This window comes from Equus quagga, chromosome 15, assembly GCF_021613505.1.
Source record: "Equus quagga isolate Etosha38 chromosome 15, UCLA_HA_Equagga_1.0, whole genome shotgun sequence".
Taxonomy (NCBI): domain Eukaryota; kingdom Metazoa; phylum Chordata; class Mammalia; order Perissodactyla; family Equidae; genus Equus; species Equus quagga.
This window is the reverse complement of record NC_060281.1, coordinates 13,256,308-13,280,756: the sequence shown is the minus strand read 5'-3', so window position 1 is coordinate 13,280,756 and position 24,449 is coordinate 13,256,308. Positions and strand designations below refer to the sequence as shown.

At 39.7% G+C, this 24,449-nt stretch overlaps 1 long non-coding RNA gene across 2 annotated transcripts; it reads right to left on the bottom strand.

Moving 5' to 3' along the window:
- Window positions 1-571: 571 nt before the first annotated feature.
- Window positions 572-23,022, bottom strand: LOC124225993 (uncharacterized). Of its 2 annotated transcripts, XR_006885181.1 has the most exons (4): window positions 22,785-23,022; window positions 6,214-6,522; window positions 3,819-3,957; window positions 572-1,989 (listed from the first exon to the last, which is right to left on the bottom strand). It is a non-coding gene; the product is annotated as an uncharacterized LOC124225993 (long non-coding RNA). The 2 variants fall into 2 exon arrangements; XR_006885180.1 differs by lacking the exon at window positions 6,214-6,522 and having other exon boundaries at window positions 22,785-23,019.
- Window positions 23,023-24,449: the final 1,427 nt, after the last annotated feature.

Genomic DNA, 24,449 nt, shown 5'->3' with positions numbered 1-24,449 from the left:
ATGTAGGTTTTGGGTAACTGAGAGTGTTTTGAGGTTTTTGAGGAAGAAAACAAGTAAGATCTTATGTGTTAGGACGGTTACCTTGGCAGTGGTGGGAAGGATGCACCAGAAGGGAGTAAGCCAAATTAGGAAGGTCTTACATGGAGTCTATTATGAAATAAAGCACTTATAGCAAGACAGAAGAAATTAGAAGAGGGAAGAGTTGCTGTAGAAGTGGCAACAACAGAACTAGGTGGGTAACGAAGGAAAGAATATATGAAGGTGATAGGGAGGTATCTGGGAGATTGTTGGTGGCATTAATCATTAAAAATGCAGGGCAATGAGCAGGCTTTTGATTGATGGATGTGAATGATATCATGAATGCAATTTTGGATATTTTTTACTAATTATCTAGGACAGCATAACTCATATCGTCTATGCCAAATAATTGTATCCAATTAATCTCAAAACATATTTCCGGAGTTCCTACCACTTGCAAAGTGTTAGAGATCATACAAAGCTGAGACAGACAAATCCTGCCTTAAATTGTTCTCGGCCTAATGCATGAAATAAATACAAACACAAACAATAATAAAGGTAAAATAGAGTATTTCCTAAGAGAGGTACAGAAGCCATCAAGACCTGAAGAAGGAAGAGATTACACTCCTTGAGGGGCAAGCTGGGACAGTTAGAATAGGATAGGATACAAAAACAATTTCTTTAATTAAAAAACAATGCCAAAAATATCTATTGAAATAATCATATTCAGAAACATCTAATGAATGTTGACTTGGTGTGCACCCAAGTGTAGTGAATATACCATGAACATTTTAGTGAATTCCTTCCAAGGGGATAACGTGAGATGCATGAGTGGAAATCCACGATTATGAACAGCTAAGAAAAGGAGACTCGCAAAGACGATTTAGGATATTTCAACTTATAGCAGTCCGCATTTATAGACTGGAGATGTGCGTAGTTTGGCTATCTCTTGCTTCTGCTCCTGAACACTTTGACTGAAATACGGTGGTCCAGGCCTTCTTTGGGCTGGTCAGTTCCCAGGCAACTTTGCTAAGGAGGGCAGCTGCTTCAAACACTGCAGTGGACGTTGTAAGCACTTAGCCAAACCTCTTTTGAAACTCATAGATTTTTTAGTACTATTTTCCTGAGTTTATTTGATAAAAACAAATATGCATTTTGTTTCAAACCGTCAGTGGTAAGTTCTTCGGTAAGTGGGACGTGACAGCCAGGTTGTGACGCAAACTCGTTGGTGTCTATCTCCTTCCACATGCATAGATGTCTCTGGAGTTCATTCCTGATCAAGTCTGGTATGGTTGCAAATAGTATATTTTTTATTTTTCCTTAACGTATTCAACCATCCCTCAGAGGAATGAGTATTACTTCAGCGAGTGCCAAGTATGACATCAGCTCCTGCTCTTTCTGATCATGATTGTTTCAATCCGTGTGCCTTTTCCTCCTCTCCCATTCTTTTTTGTAGTTGCCTCTTTTTTTTGCATAATAATCAGTTGCTTCCTCTCTTCCAGTTGGACAATATTTTTTCACATGGAGTATTGTCCCCGATTCTATTGGCTCTTTTTCTTTGTTGTAGATCATAAACTTGTTTTGTTTTCACCATCTTTGCTTTGTTTAATAACTGTGAGGCTGGCTTCTAATGGCACATTGACAATTAATTGCAGACTGAGACATATTGGGAGGTGTGAGCCTGTGTTCTCTCCATAAAGCTGACGAATCATCGTTTTCAATTTGAGTGTTATCTTACCACCAATCAGGAACAACTGTACTCTCCTGGTTTTTGTCTCAGGACTAGAAGTGTTGTTGGAACCACCAGCCAAAGCAGACTTCCCAGCATCTCTCAGCTAACCCTCTGCCCGGTCCCAGACAGGATGCTGGAGATGGCCTCGGCTGAGAATCATGATCGGGTTTCCTTAGCAAGGAGTGTTGAGTTTAACTCTGCTTTTAATTCTGCTCTGGTTCCAGCTGTTTGCGTTGAGTCTGTTTAGTTAAAAAAAAAAAATTCCACTTTTTTGGGTAAATGCTCCTATTTGTTAAAGTAATATAGATTCATTGTAGAAAAGTTGAATTGTAGAAAATACTTAAGGTTTGAAGAAAACAACCCAAACTACCCATCATATCACAACTCACTGTTAATGTTTTATTTTACTGCCTTCATGTCTTTTTTCTTTAGTTTATAAAGACTCAATTTATGCATTTATACCTTGGGAATGAAAAAAAAAATATATATATATATATGTCTATGTTCCTAGTTTCTCACTTCAATTTTGCTTAGCAAATTTTGTGTTTTTTATGTTGGAACAACAAACCCTTTGCACCCTTGTCACCTGTGGAGTTGTCCTTGTTTCCCTCTGTTATATATTTACTTGACACAGGGGCCCTGTGTCTGGTCAGCACAGGACTTTTGGCCACGTTTCATTAATACAGCAAATGCCCAGGAGGAGAAATTACACCACTTTTCCCATTCTGGTTAGAGTATTCTAGTGCATCTGTCTTCATTTTAATAGCCTAAGGTCTAATTTGATTATTCTGATGCAAGGCAGGATAGAAATGAGCAATCTGGGCTCGTGCCAGGAGCCATGAGTTTCATAAAAGACTTGGACCTGACCTGAGGTCACTCCTTTGAACATACCTATACATAAACAGCGGTCTAAGCAGGACTTAAAAATGATTTGCAGAGAATTTATCATCATTTGGTCGGATGCTCAGAATCACTAGCTGCATGGCCATATTTATACAAGCAGATGACCCGGTGGTCTCAGTTTCACGGTTGGCTGCAGCTATGGGTGGAGACTAGCACTTTCAGGGAGTGGAAATTAAAAGAGAGAACCATCTCTCTCATCAGCCACCATCTCCCCCACATTCTTTCTTTTTTGGAACTTTGCTAATGGTCACTTCAGTGGAGCCCAGACCTTGAACTTCAATTGTGTTTCTAGAAACCAGAAGTAAGTGGCCACTCTGATAGGTCCTTATCAGCGTCAGCTGGAAAGAGAGAAATACTGTTTCTGAGCTTTACTGCCATCTTTGGGATTCACTAACAAGATAGGTCAATAATTAAAGACAGGTGTCTGAAAATTCAGAAAGCCTCCATTTTTGTCTTAGTCCCTTAACAGCTTGGTTAGCTGAAAATGACTGTGATGTGATGTCAGCCACCACCGTTGCCAGATCACTTGCCCACTGTCGGCATTATGTACTTTCACTTAATTTAGGCACTAATGCTTGTGTATGTTTTTTAAATTTCTCGTTTTAATAACTTTTCTTCTTTCTGAGTAGCGTTGGCCCAAAAGTGCTTCAATTTCTGACAGAGAAGAATGCTGTAATAGAGCATAGCAGATAACAATAATCTCTAAATGTGTAAACTTTCTGAGTCAGAATGCCTTACTGAAGTGGTGACCTGCTGCTTGAGATGTGGTAACCAAGGTGGGTCCGAGGAGGAGGCATAAACGTTTCAGTTTAGAAGCACCTACAGCGTATGGATTTGAGAGCTCTTTAAGCTTAACTTTAGAAGATTCTACAGTAGAATAGCAATAAGGAACTATTACTCAATAATAATAGCTGGATTAATTGAACATGTCAAACATACCGGGTACTGCGTTAACCACTGTAACGTGTTATTGTGTTTCGTCTTCATTACAGCCCTATAAGGTGGGTGGAGTGGTAATCCCCATTTTGTAGACCACAGAGAGGTTATTGGCTTTTCTAAGGTCAAGGAGCCAGTGATGGCAGAGCCACAATTTGAGCTCAAGTCTACGTGACTACAAACGTATGCTGCTAAGCTTTAAGCTTTGTGTGTTAGTTCTTGGTGATACCTTTTGGCAAATCAAAGGACGGACTCTTCCCATTTTCAGGTCCACTGATAATCTCACAGAGCGATGTTAAGCCGAGACTTCAAGCAGAGGAAGGGAGCATCTCCTGCCGTTGTTCTTGTTTCCTTCTCAATTCTGGATTCTGCAGGCACGAAAATACAAAATTAATGTGTCTTTTAGTCTCAGGGAGTACATGTTTTTCTTATCATCTAAATCATTTTAAAACCCTACAAACAAGTCTCACATATGCTAAAAATCCTGAATAAAATGTTAGCACATAGAATAAAGGACTACATTAACATTTCACTGGGATTTGAAATATCAGTGAATAGCAGCACACTTCAACAGAGAAAGGTTCTTTGCAGAATTTCCAAAATAGTTATAAAATGGGATTAATATTATATAATCAGCCATAGTAATAGATTAAGAAGCATATTGTGATCATCCTAATAAATGCTGAAAAGGCATTTGACAAAATTCAAGATCATTTTTGGTAAAAGTTCTCGTAGTAAAATAGGTATAGGTTAATGTATCCTTAACTTGATAAAAATGTGTATATTTCAAAGCAAATACCATATCACATTTAATAATGAAACCCAAGAGCATAAATTTTCACATGAAAATTAAATGAAAAAAACAAGGATGAACCCAGTTCTGAAAACAATCCTCAAATATCTTAAATTCATAGCCTAGTCTAGTGCCTGGCACACAGTAGAAACTCAATTATTTGTTGAATGAATTAATTAGTGACAGATGAAATGAGAGGCTCTATTTTGGAATAGAGGAGGCAAAATTATCATTATTTGCAGGTAATATAGTTTTGTTCCAAAAGAATCAACTGAAAACTTACTGGAAGCAATAGAACATTCAGAATTGCAGCTGGTTTCAAAATTAATATATAGAAATACAAACCACTTAGAAAGTGTAATGGGAGGAATGATCCCTTACAGTCCAACAGAACTCACAACAACAACAAAAAATGTACCTGTCCTGTATGAAGAAAACCTCACAATTCTGCTGAAGATGTTAAAAATGTACATACTCTGTTCTTAGATAGCAACTGTCAAAGCACCAATTCTAAATTAATCTACACAGTAATAAAATCCTAATGAAAATGCCAGTAGGAATTTTCAAAAACACCCAATTGATTAAAAAGTTTGATAGTACTCTATATTGGCAAGGGATTTGAGGAAACAGTATCCACTGTGGTGAAAGGTTAACTATGTGAAAATTTGAAGAGCAATTTGGCAATATCTATTAAAAATACATATATTTTGGGGCTGGCCTGGTGGCGTAGTGGTTAAATTCCTGCACTCCACTTTGGGGATGTTGAGTTCACAGGTTCAGACCCTGGGCAAGGACCTAGCACTGCTCATCAAGCCATGCTGTGGCAGCATTCCACATAAAATAGAGGAAGATTGGCACAGATGTTAGCTCAGGGCCAATCTTCCTCACACAGACACACACACACACACACACACAAACACAAACATATATCCCTTGACCCAATACTTTCACTTTTAGAAATTTATCCTCCAGGTAATTCACAAAGTACACAAAATTAAATATGTACACAACTACACATATGTATGCATAAGAAAAGGTACGTGTATGTTTGTACAAGGATTTTTTTTGCAGCATTGATCCTTTTATTGCTTAAACAATGATGACTAGCATTTATTACATTGTTGTGATGAAAAAGAGGTATGACAGTTTGCCTCACACTCATATGTATACCCGCACATAAAACACACACACACAAGACCTTCTCTATTTCTAGAATTTGTCCTTAAAAACACCTTACAGGGCAGTTCTTTGATTTAAATGTTTCCTCAATTAAAAAGAAGGAAAAAAAAATACTCATTCTTGGGTACTGCCCAGAAAAAGAAAATAAAAGCTTGTTTTCCTTTTAATGTATATGTTAGCCTAGGCCCTCTAGAATGCAGAGCCTGAGGCAAGGATAAAGTGCTGACACTTTATTTGGAATGTGCAAGTCAGAGGACTTGAGGGAGAGTAATAAGAGAAATAAAACAAGGAAAATCGTGAAGCAGTGCAAGGAGACTCAGCAGGTGGCTGGGTGGTTTCAGTCAGCAGGCAGGATTTCTCTGGAGGAGTTGCAAGGAGGAACAGGGTCTCTGAGTAGTCCACAGAAGAGATAATGTTAAGGGGATCGTCTTCCCAGTGCTACTCATCTCTCATTTCTTACTGGTTAAGGTTTACTCCATCAGGACTCCCCTTCTGGGTGGGTCATCTGGCTCTTTAATGGCTATGCAAAAAGCTAGATCCCATACTTGATAGGGTGGTACTTTGAGGCTGAAAGGGGAGGCCAACCTGGTGGGTGGTTTCAGCTTAGAGAAAGGAAAAAAGGAGGCAATCAAGAGACTCAGAGGAGACATACAGGGCCTGTGCCCAGTGCAAGCTCACAGAGCACAGCCTGGGACATGTGTGTGTTGCTCCTTTCAACAGCAGACACTGGTCAATCTCAGAAATGACTCTTCAGCCGAAGGGCTCTGAGAAATAATCTCTTAACCTAGAAACCAGTGGAGAAGCCAGATCTGTGAAGACACTTTCAGTCTAGGAGTATCCAGCCTCAGTGAAGTCGGATCCACATGCGGCTACTGAGCTGGTCTCTTCTCAGAGCCCCGAGCATCAAATGACTCTTCTGGCTGCAGGTGCTTTTGAACTGCAGGCTATTGCTTTTGCAGCCCTGTTTGTAATAGAAAAAAGTTGTAAACAATCTGTTTAGATAAATTATAGAACATCAAATGAGAGTTCTACCCAGGGGTTGAAAAAAGGATGAGGTATCTCTTTGTGTTCTGATACAGGACTGTATTTAAATCTTTTTAAATAAATAAAGAATAAGTTATGTAATGTTATATATGTTCTGATTCCATTGGTGGGGAGCGGGGAGATAATACTATATCTGCTTGCACCTGCATTAAAAAATTCTCTAAGAGTGCAGAAAAGCCCACTGAAAGATGCTGTTAGTGCGAAAACTTGGAGGAAAGAAACTGGGAGTGAGGGCAGGGAAGGCCTTTACTTTCCACCTTATGCACATCTATGCTATTTGAATGATTGTTTCTTATTGAGTTCATAATAGTTTACATTATTGTGAAATTTCAGTGGTACATTATTTCTTGCCTGTCCCCTTATAAGTGCTCCCCTTCACCCCCTGTGCCCATCCCCATCCCCCTTCCCCTGGTAACTACTGAACTGTTTTCTTTGTCAGTGTGTTTATTTATATTCCACAAATGAGTGAAATCCTATGGTGTTTGTCTTTCCCAGTCTGGCTTATTTTGCTTAGCTTAATACCCTACAGGTCCATCCATGTTGTTGCAAATGGGATGATTTTGTCTTTTTTCTGGCTGAGTAGTATTCCAGTGTGTGTGTGTGTGTGTGTGTGTGTGTGTGTGTGTGTGTACACCACATTTTCTTTATCCAATCATTGGTTGATGGGCACTTGAATTGCTTCCATGTCTTACCTATTGTGAATAGTGCTGCAATGAACATAGGGGTACATATGTTACTTTGGATTGTTGATTTCAAATTGTTTGGGTAGATACCCAGTAATGGAATACCTGGGTCATATGGTAGTTCTATTTTTAGTTTTTTGAGGAATCTCCATACTGTTTTCCATAGTGGCTGCACCAGTTTGCATTCCCACCAGCAGTGTATGAGGGTTCCCTTCTCTCCACACCCTCTCCAATGTTTGTTATTTTTAGTCTTAGTGATTACAGCCATTTTAACAGGCATAAAGTGGTATCAGTGTAGTTTTGATTTGCATTTCCCTGATGCTTAGTGATGTTGAACATCTTTTCATGTGCTTATTGGCCATCTGTGTATCTTCTTTAGAAAAATGTCTGTTCACATCCTCTGCCCATTTTTTGATCAAGCTGTTTGTTTTTTTTGTTATTCAGTTGTGTGAGTTCCTTATATATTATGGAGATTAACCCCTTGTTGGATATATGATTTGCAAATATTTTCTCCCACTTGGTGGGTTATCTTTTTGTTTTGATCCTAGTTTGTTTTGCCTTGCAGACATTCTTTAATCTGATGAAGTCCCACTTGTTTATTTCTTCGTTTCCCTTGTCTGAGAAACCATGGTATTCGAAAAGATCCTTTTAAGTTTGATGTCAAAGAGTGTACTGCCTATATTATCTTCCAGGAGTTGTATGGTTTCAGGACTTATCTTCAAGTCTTTGATCCATTTTGAGTTTATTTGTGTATATGGTGTGAGATAATGATCTACCTTCATTCTTTTGCATGTGGCTGTCCAGTTTTCCCAGCACCATTTATGGAAGAGACTATCTTTTCTCCATCGTATGTTCTTGGCACATTTGTAGGAGATTACCTGTCCACTATTTGAGTCATTTTTAATGCACACATATTTTTTTAATGAAAATTACCAGTAAAATGAAACATTGTACCTATAATTAACAATACTGCACTGCCCACTTAGTTTAAGAGGGTAGATCTCATTTGTTCTTACTGCAATAAAATAAAAATTTAAAAAAGTAAAATGAAAAAGCTAAGTGATACATGCTTGAGGTAGAAACTGTTAAAAATATAAAAAAGCATAGGGAGAATAAAATTCACCTGTGAGTCTACTAACTAGAGACACTTGCTGTTAAGATTTCGTGTTCCTTCTGGTATACTTTCTGTGCACATACACATGATTGTAATTTTTAATTTGGATGAGATCATACACATATATAGTTAGTTGCTCTGAATTTTATTGAGTCAATGTTTTTCCAGGTTAAAAAAAAACCTCTCTAAACCACCATTTTTGATGACTATATAATATTCTATTTTGTGACTATACTGTAATTTGTTTGCCCATTTATCTGTTTCTTCACTGACCTTCTTATGCTCTTTTCCTGTATGAGTTAAACAATCATGTGTGCCTGTTTTTGGCCAAGCTCTGGGCTCTAACCATGCTGCAGAGTCTTGCTCTTGAGATACCAGGGAGGGTGGCTTTGGGGACCACCTGGCAGCGTTTCCTGCACATGTGGGCAGCCCCTTGGAGAGGCGTCCCTGACTCACGTCTAAATATCATCACCTCTCACTGCTCCCTAGCTCCTTACCTGGCTTTATGTTATTGTGGTTATTGTTGTAAATAGTGGTAATGTAGGATTTTTGGTTCCTGGCATTGTGGCCACCTGACCGTGCCGTGTATGTCTTTGTGTGTTGTCTCTCTCCCCACCTGAATCACAAGCTCCTCAGAGAGCAGGGCATTGGTGTGCTTTGTTCTCTGCTGTGTACCCTGTGCCTAGAGCACTGTCGGGTACATGGTAGGTTGTCAATAAACAGAAGCGTACAGGAGGAGGATCTTCATTGCTTCTATTCCTCTTTTCTACTTAAAAAAAGTGATTGCTGTTCAATTCCTAAGGATGAATACTACCTAGGCAGCCCTTGTGAAGTCAGCATGATGTATTTCTCGGGTTGCTATTGTTTGTCCTTAGAATTACCAAACGTTAGACCCGGAATCGGGACCATTAGGTGATGTAATCCATCCTTCTACAGATAAGAGGATAATTTAGATTCATCACAATAGTAAGGACTGGGAAAGTGAAGGAGGGGAGGAATAAAAGTATTTAATCCCTCAAGAGGTTTACGATCTAGATGGGAAGAGAGGATTAAGAGGCAAGAAGATGGTCGACAGTTTGGGGCAATATCTCATTACGGGTCACATGCTGTGTGTAACTCCATTTCTACCCTGCAGGATTTTATAATCTCATAAAAGACTATTTAAACAAATGATGTGTTTACAGTGTTAAATAAAGACTGAAGCAATGAGGATTGCGATGGGGAGATAAGCTTTGGGAGCAGACTGGAGAGAAGGATTCATTTTGTCTGGAAAAGTCGAGATGGTGTCATGGAGGAAGGAATATTTCAGCTGGTGTTGAAGGATATGTAGAGCACCGGTCGGAGGTACAGGTGTGGGGGTGAAGGCATTAGAGGCAGAGGGAACTATGAAAGTAAGGGCAGAGAGAAAGGAAATGCTTGGCAGGATTGAGAAACGGCAACTCGCTTGCACCTAGAAGATGGAAAGAGAGGGATACAGGTGATGAGGGGTGGTCAGAGGGGAGGAGTCATGGACGGTGAAGCAGAAGGAGCTCTCAGGGCTGGATGGTACCTCTATGCTGAGGGTTTATCAGTTAAGAAATGGAGTGACATTGAAGTTTTTTCAGTTGGAATGTGACAAGATTAGATCTGGATCTTAGATGATTCTTATAGAAGGATCAATGACATAGAGAATTGAGGTGGAGAGGAGAAACAGGAAATTAGAGAATCCTTGGAAATGAAGTCGAGATGGGTTGAAAGACACTTCAGAAGTAAATTGGAAGGAAGGACTTGGGAACTTACTGAAGTCCTAGGAGTGTATATAGGTGAAATAAACATGGACTGTGCTGTTGTCACTGACTAGTTACCCTGTGGAACTCAAGGGTAGGTTTGGATATTTCAAGTGTTTCTCCAAATTGTTCCTAGTCCTTCTGTTATGTTAAGGAGATGCAATCACCAACCACCCAGAATGAGACCAAGCCTCACCAGAGAGCTATGCCTGTGACCTGTGCCTCATTTTTTATGCTAAGATCTCTCCAGGAGGAGCTTAGGCCTTATTACTGTAACCTGCAGTGTATGAGGAAGTTTGTTTTCCAACTGTGCCTGCCAAGTGAGTATCCACTTCTCCCTTCCGAATATTCATTCCCCATCCAAAACAAATGTCCCTGCCTCCCTTTGTTTGAGGACACCACGACTTTGGAAGTGATTCCCCGTGGTCTCCTATTTGGTGCAAATATACTTTACTTTGTGAGACAACTACTTCTGGTGTAGTCTGATTTAACTCGCCAGGAGGGAACCCACTCCAGTTTCGGTAACACTATCAGGTCAGGAGAAGACATCTCTAAGTTTTCAAATTGCAGCATTAGCCAAGCAAACTAGGGGAGGACCAAAAAACAAAAACACCAACAACAATAACAACCCTGAAAAGTGAAAGAAGACACAGTGAATCCCTAACTCCACCCCAACCCAAGTAACTCAGGTCCTTTATGATCTGAGTCCCGACACAAAAGCTGCATGTTGAAAAGCCGGATGACTGACTCAGCTGTTCTAAACTTCCCCCCACCCTTTGCCCCTGACTTCCTTCTCGAAGTTGCTCTGAAGAGTCTCTGCCTGAGGCATGAAAGCCTTTCCTGGTTTGCACACAGTCACCTGGTTGCACTTGGCCATGTTGGAAAAGAGGCCATTTCAGCTCAGGATGGCGACCATTGTGGGGTGCTCTGTGACTAAATCAAAAGCAGGTGTCCCCCTGTAACTGCCAAAAGGGGGTCTTCTACTGGCCGAAAGATAAGCCAACAGTCAGAAGGCAAAGTGGTAAGAGAGAAAGGGTCTTTTTATTACAGCTCGCCAGCAAGGGGGAAGATGGTGGACTCGTGTCCTAAAGAACCATCTTAAAACTACACAATTTTGAAGCAGTTTTATAGGGCAAATGGGCTGAGAAAGGGGAGTCTCAGGATGTTGACCATCTGGAGCTGTCATCCCTGAGACTACAGAGCATCCCTTTCTCTCTTCACCGGTGACAGATCTCAGCGGAGGTTTTTTCACCAAGGTCGTTACATCCCTGGAAAGGCTGAAAGGACAACATCATTGCCTTATCAGAATAGGGAGGTCTATGTGTAAGCCGAGGCTACAAAAATAGCACAGCAAGCAGATGTGTACTTCTTTAAGCTACGTGCAGACTAGAGCATTGCTAGTAAGGAAAACGGAGTGTCATCTTATAGTCCCAACTTAGTTCCCCTCTATAAGATGGCTTCCCTTGTGCTAACGTATGTTAACCATTGGCTGTATTTATCTTAGCTATTTAGGTGGCACTAACACCCCTGGGTTGCAGACTTTCCAACAACCTAGATGAATTCCCCATTCTGCCTCATTCCTTCATGACCCTCACCTCTCCACTCTCACTGAACTTGTCTGTCACTCAAACAATATTCATGCACACCATTGGTTTCCATCCCTGACAAGACTGCTTCAGGCTGGATGTGACCTTCTGCTCTTTTCTAAACTAGATACACCCTCTTGTTGCTTTCTCAAAATTTCTCCTTTGCGAAAGAATTTCTTGATCAACTTCCATCATTCTGCTGCAAAATCTCCAACCCACTTTTTTGTCAGTATCCTATGGCAGCTGTGTTTATATTTGTTGTCTGTGTGCTCTGTCTCTCTTATTTAATTGTAAGTCTCTGGTAGGCTCTTCTCTGCTCAACCCCTTTTCGGTGACAGCTAAATAGTGTCAAAGACAGACACAGCTGGGCACTGGTGAGAGTGGTAAGAGCAGATTTTAGTCAGTGATCTATGACAGCAGTAGAGCAAAGAGTCCACTGAACTCGACTTTGATTTGCAGAGAGGTAACTGGGCATTTTAAAGAGAGAATGAGGGAGGATCGAGGAGGGTGAGCAGGGACTCCGTAAAATAAGGGAAGGGAAAATTTACAAAAATCAAGGGGAAAAGGGGTTGGTCCATGTAAAATCCATCTGGACTTGCTAACTGGCACGTACTGAAGTCAGGCTCTTTCTCTCCCAAAGAGACCAAGAGGGTCCCTATCTTCAGGAGTAGACTGGAGCAAACAAAATTCTTTTGGCAGCCTTGAGTTTTCTTAGGCAGAGACTTTAAGTGGGGCTAGAGCCATCCTAAGGATTTGACCTTGAGCCGTTAGAAACCAGCTTAATGTTTGTTCAAGTCTTTATAGACCAAGGTTGGGGCGTAGTGCGGAAGAGGGCTCAGAGAACCTCGCCTAGAGTTTGGTCAAGGAGAGAATCTTTGTCAATAGGACAAGGAAATCAAGAGTGAGTGGAAAGATGTCTACTCTGATCTCAATAGAAGGTTTTGAGACAATGAGAGGAACATTATAGGGAAACTAGATAAGGGATCATTTAAATTACACTGCCCACTGAAAGGACTGCTGAATTCCAACCAACAAAAGCTAGGAATGTTGTCTAGACTGTGTGCTGCTAAAATCCAAACAAAAAAATGAGTTACTTCATCTGTAGCTGGTCTCTTAGGGTGAACCAAAATTAATATTGTGAGTTGTATTTTAGTTTAAATAGCTTGCACATTATTAACTTGTTCCTAATGAAGCACAGAAATAGTGATGCAGTTGACTTGTTAAGACATTGCTCTCTTAAGGAAAGTGACGTTTTCTCTCAAATATCAAGCTTTATCATCTAAAGGTAGTTAAATATTAGTTCATTAGCCTTTATTATGTGCATTTTGTAAATGTACACTCTTCCTTTTTTGTTTTATGCCTCTTTCTACTTGAAATTGGCAACAACTTATGTTACTTGATATTCTGGTCTGCTGTGGTTAATGACTAGTGACATAGTGACCCCTGTTTTCCCGCATGATGTTCATGATAACTCCCTCCATCACAGTCCAAAAGGCTAAAAGAGGAGGTGGACGTGGATGGGAAGAGACTTCAAATCTTAATGCACTCTTGATCGAAAGTGAGAAGATTATAGAGCTAGAGAATGAACGATCCAGTTGTTTAGAGGAAATGAGTTGTTTTTTAATTGAGATATAATCTACAGACAGTGAAACACACAGATCTTAAGTATACAGTTAAACCACTTTTAACAAATGCACATACCTATAAAACTCATGCCCCATCAAGATAATCAAGATATAGATATATTTCCATCAACCATAAAACTCCTTCACACCTTTTCCCAGTCAATCCCCTCCACTTTGAGAAGTAACCGCTACTCTGATCTCATCATAAATTTGTTTTTTTCTGCTACAGAACTTCATATACCTGGAATTATATAATATATACTGTTTTGTGTCAGACTTCTCACACTTAGTATAAAGTTTTGAGATTCATTCTTATTGTTAGCAGTTCACCAGTTTTCGTTATTGAATAGTATTTCATTGTATGAATATACCGCAGTTTGTTTATTCTGTTGATGGATACCTGGATTGTTTCCAGGTTTTGCTATTATGAATAAAGCTGCTATGAACATTCTTGTACGAGGCTTTCTGTGGACATGTTTTCGTTGCCTTTGGATGAACACTAGAAATGCCATTGCTAAGTCATAGGATTAGATGTATATTTAACTATCTAAGAAACTTCCAGTTTTCCAAAGTCATTATACCATTTTACATTCCCACCAGCAATGATGAAAGTTCTGTTTGCTCCACATCCTTGCTAATATTTGATGTTTTCAATCTTTTAAATTTTAACCATGCTAGTGAATTTGCAGTGATATCTTATTACAGTTAATTTGCATTTCCCTAACAACTAATTATCTTGAGCCCCTCTTTATGTGTTTATTGGACATTCATATACCTTCTTTTTTTCTCTTCTTTTTTTGAGGAAGATTAGCTCTGAGCTAACTACTGCCAGTCCTCCTCTTTTTTGCTGAGGAAGCCTGGCCCTGAGCTAACATCTGTGCCCATCTTCCTCTACTTTTTACATGTAGGATGCCTACCTCAGCATGGCCTGACAAGTGGCGCCCTGTCCACACCCAGGATCTGAACCAGCAAACCCTAGGCTGCTGAGAAGTGGAACATGCTAACTTAACCACTGTGCCACCGGGCCGGCCCCTCATATACCTTCTTTTGTGAAGTGTCTGTTGAAGTCTTTTGTCTATTTAAAAACATGGTGTTTTTTTTTTTTGCAGGTGAAGATTTGCCCTGCCTCCCCAAAGCCCTAGTACATAGTTGCGTGTATAGTTGTAAGTTCTTCTATGTGAGCTACTGCCACTGCATGGCTACCGACAGGCAAGTGGTGTGGTTCTGTGCCCGAGAACTGAACCTGGGCTGCCCAAGCAGAGTGTGCTGAACTTTAACCACTAGGCCATCAGGGCTGGCTGGAGTTGTTTGTCTTTTGATTACTGCATTATAGGAGTTCTTAATACATTCTAGTTAAAAATCCTTTGTCACCTTTATATGTTGTGAATACCTTCTCCTAGACTTTGACTTATATTTTCATTTTCTTGAGGTATCTTTTGATGAGCAAAAGCATTTAATTTTGACGAAGTCCCAATTTATCATTTCCCTTTATGGTGAATACTTAGTGTTCTCTCTAAAAAAAAATTGCCTACCCAAGGTTGTGAAGATTTTCTTCTACGTTTTCTTCTAGAAGCTTTGTAGGTTTAGCTCTTACATTTGTGTTTATGATACTTCCTGCATTAACTTTTGTATATGATGTGAGATAGAGGTTGAGGCTTTTTCCCCCGAGTTTGAACACCTATTTATTCTAGCACCAGATATGGAAAAGATTTTCCTTTCTCCACTGAGATGCTGTTGAGCTCTTGTTGAAAATCTTTTGACTGTAGGATATGCGTAGCTCTGTATCTGGACTCTCCTCCATTGACTGATTGTCCTTTTGCTAGTACTATCCTATCTTGATTACTATAGATTTACGGGAAGTCTTGAAGTCGGATAGTGTCATTCCTTTAACTTTATTTCTTCTTTCAACGTGGTTTTGGCTACTCTAGTTCCTCTGCCTTTCTGTATCCCTTTTAGACTCAGTTTATCAATATCTACAAAACACGAAGTTTTGATAGATTTAAAAATAACTATTCAGTCTCTTTGAAGATGTTGAAAGATTTCTGTATTACACTGTTCCTGATTTTAATTTCTATGATGAAAGAACTGTGGCTAAGCTCTAGTTTTTGCTCAAATGTGAAATTCAGTTGTATCTGTGGTTTCAGGGGAAAGGCGGAAGAGAGATAGTGGAGAGCTGGGAAAAAATTTAGGGAGAAGATTGTAGAAGTGACGAATGAGCAACTTAGAAGGGCTGAACTTTCTGGGGGGATGGGAGTGTGTTGTGGGGTTCTACCTCCAAGTTCCTGCTTTCTTGATGGAATACGTTAAACTGGCCCATGGGTCATCTTAATGGGTAGCCATTGGTCTCACTACACCAGCATGCCAATATTACACAGAAAGTAAGAAAATAATTGAAAACACTTTAATGTCTCAACACCCCTCTTTGTGGATCCAAAAGTTAGTATAGGCAGAAGTTGGAAGTTGATTTAAAGACCATAGAAAAGGGACAACTTCTGAGTAAAACTTAGAAACACTCTCATTACGCCATTTACTCTCTCTCTTTAACCTTGCTATTGCTCCCTTGACACATATTACATACTTCCAGAATATTTATGTTTTGCACCAGTACCATAATTGCTTTCCAAAGAGAAACAAAAGTCTTACAGACAAGTGGGACAAGTGTTTCTCCAACCTCAATCATTCTCTTTAATTTAACAACAGTCTTTGATACTTGTAGATAAGTACAATTTTATTTCCTAAAACTAAAGCATAGTTTAGCTATTGTATCTTCCACTGTGTGAAGAAGTCACTTCATTTCTCTCTTAGAACAGCAAAATATTTCACGCTAAACTGGTTAAGATCCAGGTCAAGTGATTAAAGTTTGCCTTCTGGGTGGAAAAAGATCCTCCATGCAAATGGCAAAGAAAAGAAAGCAGGGGTAGCAATACTTATATCAGACAAAATAGACTTTAAAACAAAAACTGTAACCAGAGACAAAGAAGGGCACTACATAATGATAAAGGGAACAATCTAACAAGAGGATATAACACTTGTAAACATCTATGCAACCAACATAGGAGCCCCTAAATATATAAAGCAATTATTAGCAGACATAAAAGGAGAACTAGACAGTAACACAATAATAGTAGCAGACGTTAACACTCCACTTACACCAATGGATAGATCATCCAAACAGAAGATCAGTAAGGAAACACTGGCCCTAAACGACACATTTGACCAGATGGACTTAGTAGGTATATAAAGAACATTCTATCCAAAAACCACAGAATACACATTGTTTTCAAATGCGCATGGGACGTTCTCCAGGATTCATCACATATTAGGCCAAAAAACAAGTCTCAATAAATTTAAGAAGATTGAAATCACACCAACCATCTTTTCTGACCACTGAGGTATGAAACCAGAAATCAACTACAGGAAGAAAATCAGAAAAGCCACAAAAATGTGGAGATTAAACAAAATGCTACTGAACAACAATTGAGTCAATGAAGAAATCAAAGGAAAAATAAAAAAATTCCTAGAGACAACTGAAAATGAAGATACAACATGCTAAAATCTATGGGATACAGCAAAAGTAGCTTGTTACTTGAACCTGTGAGTGAACGATTATATCATAATTTTCTTTCTCAAATGCAATAGTGAGATTATAGACTAAGACTAAGAGGAAAGTTTACAACAATTCAAGCCTATCTCAACAAACAAGAAGAATCCCAAATAAACAATCTAACAGTGCACCTAAAGGAACTGGCAAAAGAAGACCAAACAAAGCCCAAAATCAGCAGAAGGAAGGAAATAATAAAAATCAGAGCAGAAATAAACAAAATAGAGACTAAAAAAAAATAGAAAAAATTAATGAAACCAAGAGCTGGTTCTTTGAAAAGATAAACAAAATTGACAAACCTTTAGTTAGACTCACCAGGAAAAAAGAGAGAAGGCTCCAATACATAAAATCAGAAATGGAAGAGGAGAAATTACAATGGACACCTCAGAAATGCAAAAGATTATAAGAGAATACTATGAGAAGCTATATGCCAACAAACTGGATAATCTAGAAGAAATGTATAAATTCTTAGAATCATACAACCTTCCAAAACTGGATCAAGAAGAAGTAGAGAATTTGAATAGAACAATCACCAGTAAGGAGATTGAAACAGTAATCAAAAGCCTCCCCCGAAATAAAAGTCCAGGACCAGATGGCTTCCCTGGTGAATCCTACCAAACATTCAAAGAAGACTTAATACCTATCCTCAAACTCTCCCAAAAAACTGAAGAGGAGGGGAGGCTTCCTAACTCATTCTACGAAGCCAACATTATCCTGATACCAAAACCAGACAAGGACAACACAAAAAAAAGAAAATCACAGGCCAATATCACTGATGAACATCAATGCAAAAATCTTCAACAAAACCCTAGCAAATTGAATACAACAATACATTAAAAAGATTATACATCATGATCAAGTGGGTTTTATTCCAGGGATGCAGGGATGGTTCAACATCCACAAATCTATCAATATGGTACACCACTTTAACAAAATAAGGAGTGAAAATCACACGATCATCTCAATAGATGCAGAGAAAGCATTTGACATGATACAGCACCCATTTATGATAAAAACTCAAAATGAGTATAGAAGGAAAATACCACAACATAATAAAGGCCATATATGACAAACCCACAGCAAATATCATTCTCAATGGAGAAAAACTGAAAGCTATCCCTCTAAGAACAGGAACCAGACAAGGATGACCACTTTCATGCTCTTATTTAACATAGTATTGGAAGTCCTAGCCAGAGCAATCTGGCAAGAAAAAGAAATAAAAGAGATCCAAATTGGAAAGCAAGAAGTGAAACTGTGACTATTTGTGGATGGCATGATTTTATATATAGAAAACCCTAAAGAATCCACTAAAAAACTTTCAGAAATAATAAATGAATACAGTCAAGTTGCAGGATACAAAATCAACATACAAAAATTGGTTGTGTTTCTATATGCTAACAATGAAGTAGCAGAAAGAGAAATTAAGAATACAATGCCATTTAAAATTGCAACAAAAAGAATAAAATACCTAGGAATAAACTTAACCAAAGAGGTGAAAGATCTGTACACTGAAAACTATAAAACATTGTTGAAAGAAATTGAAGAAGACACAAAGAAATGGAAAGATATTCTGTGCTCTCGGATTGGAAGAATTAACATAGTTAAAATGTTCATACTTCCTAAAGTAATCTATAGATTCAATGCAATCCCTATGAAAGTTCCAACATTTTTCACAGAAATAGAACAAAGAATCCTAAAATTTATATGGAACAACAAAAACCCCGAATAGCCAAAGGATTCCTGAGAAAAAAGAACAAAGCTGGAGGTATCACACTCCCTGATTTCAAAATATACTACAAAGCTATAGTAACCAAAAAAGCATGGTACTGGCACAAAAATAGACACACAGATCAACGCAACAGAATTGAGAGCCCAGAAATAAACCCACACGTCTATGGACAGCTAATTTTCGACAAGGGAACCAAGAACATGCAATGGAGAAAGGAGAGTCTCTTCAATAAATGGTGTTGGGAAAACTGGACAGCCGCATGCAAAAGAATGAAAGTAGGCCATTATCTTACACCATGCACAAAAATTAACTCCAAGTGGTTTAAAGATTTGAATGTAAGACCTGAAACCATGAAACTTCTAGAAGAAAACATAGGCAGCGTGCTCTTTGACATCAGTCTTAGCAGCGTATTTTCAAGTACCATGTCTGAGTGGGTAAGGGAAACAAAAGAAAAAATAAACAAATGGGACTACATCAAACTAAAAAGCTTCTGCACAGCAAAGGGAACCATCAACAAAATGAAAAGATAACCTAACAATTGGGAGAAGATATTTGCAAACCATATATCAGATAAGGGGTTAATATCCAAAATACACAAAGAACTCATATGTCTCAACAACAAACAAGAAAACCAACAACCCAATTAAAAAATGGGCAAAAGATCTGAACAGAGTTTTCTCCAAAGAAGATACACAGATGGCCAACAGGTACATGAAAACATGTTCAACATCATTAACTATCAGGGAAATGCAAATGAAAACTGCAATGTGATATCACCTCACTCTGGTCAGAATGGATGTAATTAACAAGATAGGAAACAAGAAGTGTTGGAGAGGATGTGAGGAGAAGGGAACCCTCGTACACTGCTGGTGGGAGTGTAAACTGGTGCAGCCACTATGGAAAACAGTATGGAGTATCCTCAGAAATTTAAGAATAGATCTGTCATATGATCCAGCTATTCCACTGCTGGGTATTTATCCAAAGAACTTGAAAACACAAATGCATAAAGATACATGCTCCCCTATGTTCATTGCAGCCTTATTTACAATAGCCAAGACTTGGAAGCAACCTAGGTGCCCATCAAGGGACGAATGGATAAAGAAGATGTGGTGTATATATACACAACGGAATACTACTCAGCCATAAGAAAGGATGAAATCCAGCCATTTATGACAACATGGATGGTTCTTGAGGGTATGATGCTAAGTGAAATAAGTCAGAGGGAGAAAGTCAAATACCATATGATCTCACTCATAAGTAGAAGATAAAAACAATGACAAACAAACACATAGCAATGGAGATTGCATTGATGGTTACCAGAGGGGAAGGGGGGTGGAGGAGGGCAAAAGGGGTGATTAGGCTCACATGTGAGGGGATGGACTATAATTAGTCTTTGGGTGGTGAACGTGATGTAATCTACACAGAATTTGAAATATGTTATGATGTACATCTGAAAGATATATAATGTTATAATCCAATGCCACTGCTATAAAACTAAAATTAAAATTAAAAAAAAATAAAGTTTGCCTTCTGTTACCAATAGCGTCTCTTTGTTCCCATACTGAACTGATCTGTCACTTCAAGCAGATGTGCAATTAAGGACACTTCCCAGGGGGCTGGTCTGATGGCATAGTGGTTAAATTCACATGCTCCCCTACCGCAGCCAGGGTTTTGTGGGTTGGGATCACAGGCACGGACCTACATACTACTCATCAAGCCATGCTGTGGCAGAATCCCACATGTAAAATAGAGGAAGATTGGCATAGATGTTAGCTCAAGGCCAATCTTCCTCACCAAACCTCCCCCCCACCCCTGCAAAAATCCACTTCCTATATCTGAGCAATCCTTTTATTAAAACAATGGCTAAATTGCTGTGGGAGAGGCCCAACAATATGATAACTTGACTAATAAAAGTTTATTTCTCTCTCATGTGCTAGATTCAAGTTGAGTGGTCCAGGTCAGCAACGTGGCTCTGTTCCTGAGTTATTCAGGGATTTAGCTTCTTTCTATCCTGTAGCCCTGCCATTCCTTGAGCACTGTCCTCATTTGCATGGTTGAGGTTGGGTCACAGACAGTTCCATGTTCTAACTTATAAAGGGCCATGACACAGCTCTTCTCCTCAAGGAATTCAACCTAGAATGGTAGTTCTTTTTTTCTTTTTTTAAAAGATTTTATTTTTCCTTATTCTCCCCAAAGTCCCCCGGTACACAGTTGTATCTTGTTAGTTGTGGGTCCTTCTAGTTGTAGCACGGCTTGATGAGCAGTGCCATGTCCGCACCCAGGATCCGAACCAGCAAAACCCTTGGCCGCCGAAGTGAAGCACGTGAACTTAACCACTCGGCCACAGGGCCAGCCCCTAGAATGGTGTTTCTTAATGCTAGCTACACTTAGAGTTACCTGGAGCTATAAAAACCTCCAGTGCCCCACCCCAGACCAATTGAATCAGAATCCCTGGGATAGGGTTTGTATATCAGAAGATCTTTTTCTTTAACCTTTTTATTATGGAAAAGTTAAAGATAGAACTTTATCAAGATAGATAAAGATAGAGAGAATAGTATAATGATGCCCTTCGCCCCGTGTATATATCACCCAGATTCACTAATTACCAACAAATGGCCAATCTTACTTCTTCCATAACTTCCCCTACTCCTTCTCACTATTGGATGGTTTTACAGAAAATCCCCCAAAGTACATCATCTCATCTTTGATTATTTTGATATGTGTCTCTAAAATTATTGGTAAAACACAGTATCTTTATCATACTTAATACGTAAAATTTCTTAATGTCATCAAATATCCAGTTCGTTGTCCAGTTTCCCCCATCGTCTCATAAACAACTTTTTGCAGTTGCTTTGATTGAATTAGGGCACAAGCAAAGTCTACACGTTGCATTTGGTTATATATACCTCTTACTTTTATCTTAATCTATAGGTTCCTCCTCACTGTTTTTTTCTCTTCTTTGTAACTTATTCTTGAAGAAAACTGGTCATTTCTCCTGTAGAATTTCTCACATTTTAGGTTTTGCTGACTGAATCTATATGGTCCTATGCTATTCCTTCTATTTTGTGTAAACCAATAATTAGATGTATTTCATATTCCAGTTGGAATTTCTAGCAAGGCTATCTCTTAGGTGATGATGTGTTTCCTATTACATCACATCAGGAGGCACGTCCATTCTGGTTGCCTCTCTCTTTGTGATTGGTAGGTATATCTTGATAGACAGATAAGAGAGAAAATTGCTGCTGCTGCTAATATTATAAAGAACTAAGATTTTCAGCTGAAGAAAAAAAAGAAAGAAAAACATAAAATCAAGATAGGTGAATAAAACCCTTTTAACCCTAAATTTGAGTTGCAAAGGTGAGAAGGAAATCCTAATATATTTTCTCCTTTAAAAAAATATTCATTTCCTAACTCTGTTCATAGAAAAGGACTATAAAAAATAACCAAATCTGACCTGGTCTCTTGCTCAACTTCCAGATCTAAGCTAGTACATGGGCTTGGAGCTGCTTGATTCAGGGGGAGGGAAGACCTGTTGAGAAAGAAAGGGCTCTGCAGTGTGGCCTCAAACCTTCCTTGGAGGAACCTGCAGTCAGTTACCAGAGTGACTATTTAAAAGAAAAAGTTCATACCCAGACCTTCCTGGAGTTACTAGATACTGGCTCTAACATGACACTAATTTCTGGAGACCCAAAATGCCATGTGGCCCCCTATTAAGAAGACACTTACAGAGGTTGGGTGATAGGAAGTCCTGTTCCAAGCCCATTGCAAAGTGGGTCCGGCGGGATCCTGGACCCATCCTGTGCTTATTTCCCTTGTCCCAGCTAGTAGAGTGGTAATGGATATTGTTAAAATTGATGAACCCCCGTATTGGCTCCCTGACCCATGGAGTGACTGTTATTAGATAGGAAGGGGTCAAATAGAAGCCCCTGGGACTGCCCCTATCCTGACCTCCAACCCAAGACAGTAAACCAAAAGCAACACCACATCTGTGGGGGAATTACAGGCATTAATGACTCAAGCAAAGATGTGAAAAACACAGAATGGGTAGTTTCTATTGTATCTCCATTTAACTCACCTATTTAGACAGGACAAAAGCCAGAGCGTCTTGGAGAATGTAGATTATTTCACATTTATTCAGGAGTAGCGCCAGTTTCAGTTGAAGTTCTGGATATAGCATCTTTACTGGTACAAGTTCGCAGGGCCCCTTACTACCCACCGCTGGTTTTCTACCCTCGATTTATCATAGACTGTTTTGATCACTGCTGTCAGCAAAGACAGTCAAAGGCAGTTTTCGCTCACGAAGCAGGGATATTAATACTTTTCCTGTTTTACCTGTTACAACATAGTCCAGTGGAAACCTGATTATCTGGATTTCTCACCGAGCATCATGTGGGTCTGCCCTATTAATAAAGTTACGTTAACTGGACCAGGTGAGCGGGAGGTAGCCAGGACCCTAGAGGCCACAGTGAAAACCACGCATGCCAGAGGATGGGAAATAAACTGGCCAAGCGGCATGGCCGCAGTGGCGGTGTTGCTGCAGACACCCAGGGAACTGGGACAGGTTCAGATCACCTCCCTAAGGTGAGAGAGAAGTTGCTTCACTTTGTACCTGGCACGATGAGGAAAGAGGCACAAGACTTGGGAGCCTCTTGATTTTGGAGGCAACGTATACTCTATTTGGGCATGATACGCTGATCCACATTCTGGATCAGTTCTGGGTCAATGCAAAGACTCTCCAGAAAGTTAAGACTGTGGTCCAAAATGCCCTGCCACTTGGGCCTTAGGACCCAGCAGGCCCAGTGGCCTTGGAAGCATCTGTGGCAGACAGCGATGCTGCATGGAGCCTGTGGTAAGACGCAGGAAAAGAATCCCAGAATTTCAGAGTAAGGTCATGTCCTCTTCTTCTGACAACTGTTCCCTCTTTGAAAAGAGCTCCTGGCTTATTACTGGGTCCTGGTAAGGATCGTATGAATGTCTGATTATGGCATACTAATCAACACTGTGTCGCAAAGTACCCCTCATGAACTGGATGTTATCTGGCCCCCAAAATTGTAAAATTGGACATGAGCAGCAGCATTCCAGCATTCAATGGGAATGGAATATCCAAGACCAGCTTACTTACTTGGCAAGACACAAGTCACTGCATGATCAGGTGGCTCAGACTGCCGCGGTGCCTAGGCTGATCCGTTGCTACCTCTCATTCAACTTACACTTCAGGCCGAGTGGGGATTCCCTATGAACAGTGGAGAGATGAGGAGGCACAAGCTTGGTATACAGATGGGCCTGGGGGGGTGCTGGCTTCAGCAGTGCGGACGGTCACTGCATTCAGCCTCTCTCAGAGATGGCCCAGAAAGTGTGGCAAAGGGAAATTTTCCCAGTGGGCAGAACATTAGGTAGACATGTGGCTGCCCACTTTGCATGGGAGGAGAAATGGCCTGATGTATGGGTCAATCTTAATTTACGGACAATGACTGCTTGTCAGGGAAAGAAAACATGGGAAGATTAGGGACAAAGAAATCTGGGTAAGAGGTATGTCAAATGAACAGGCGCAGAAGGAGAAAACATTTTTGGCCTGTGTGAATGCTCGCCAAAGGTCATGCATGGCAGACAAGTTTCTCAATAATCAGGAGTACAAGATAATCCTTTCTGTGCTTGTGAGTCAACCTCTCTCCCTTGCCATTCCTTTGCTTCTCAATGGGACAGAGTACAGCAAGAGCATGGCAGCAGCGACTTCCCTGCA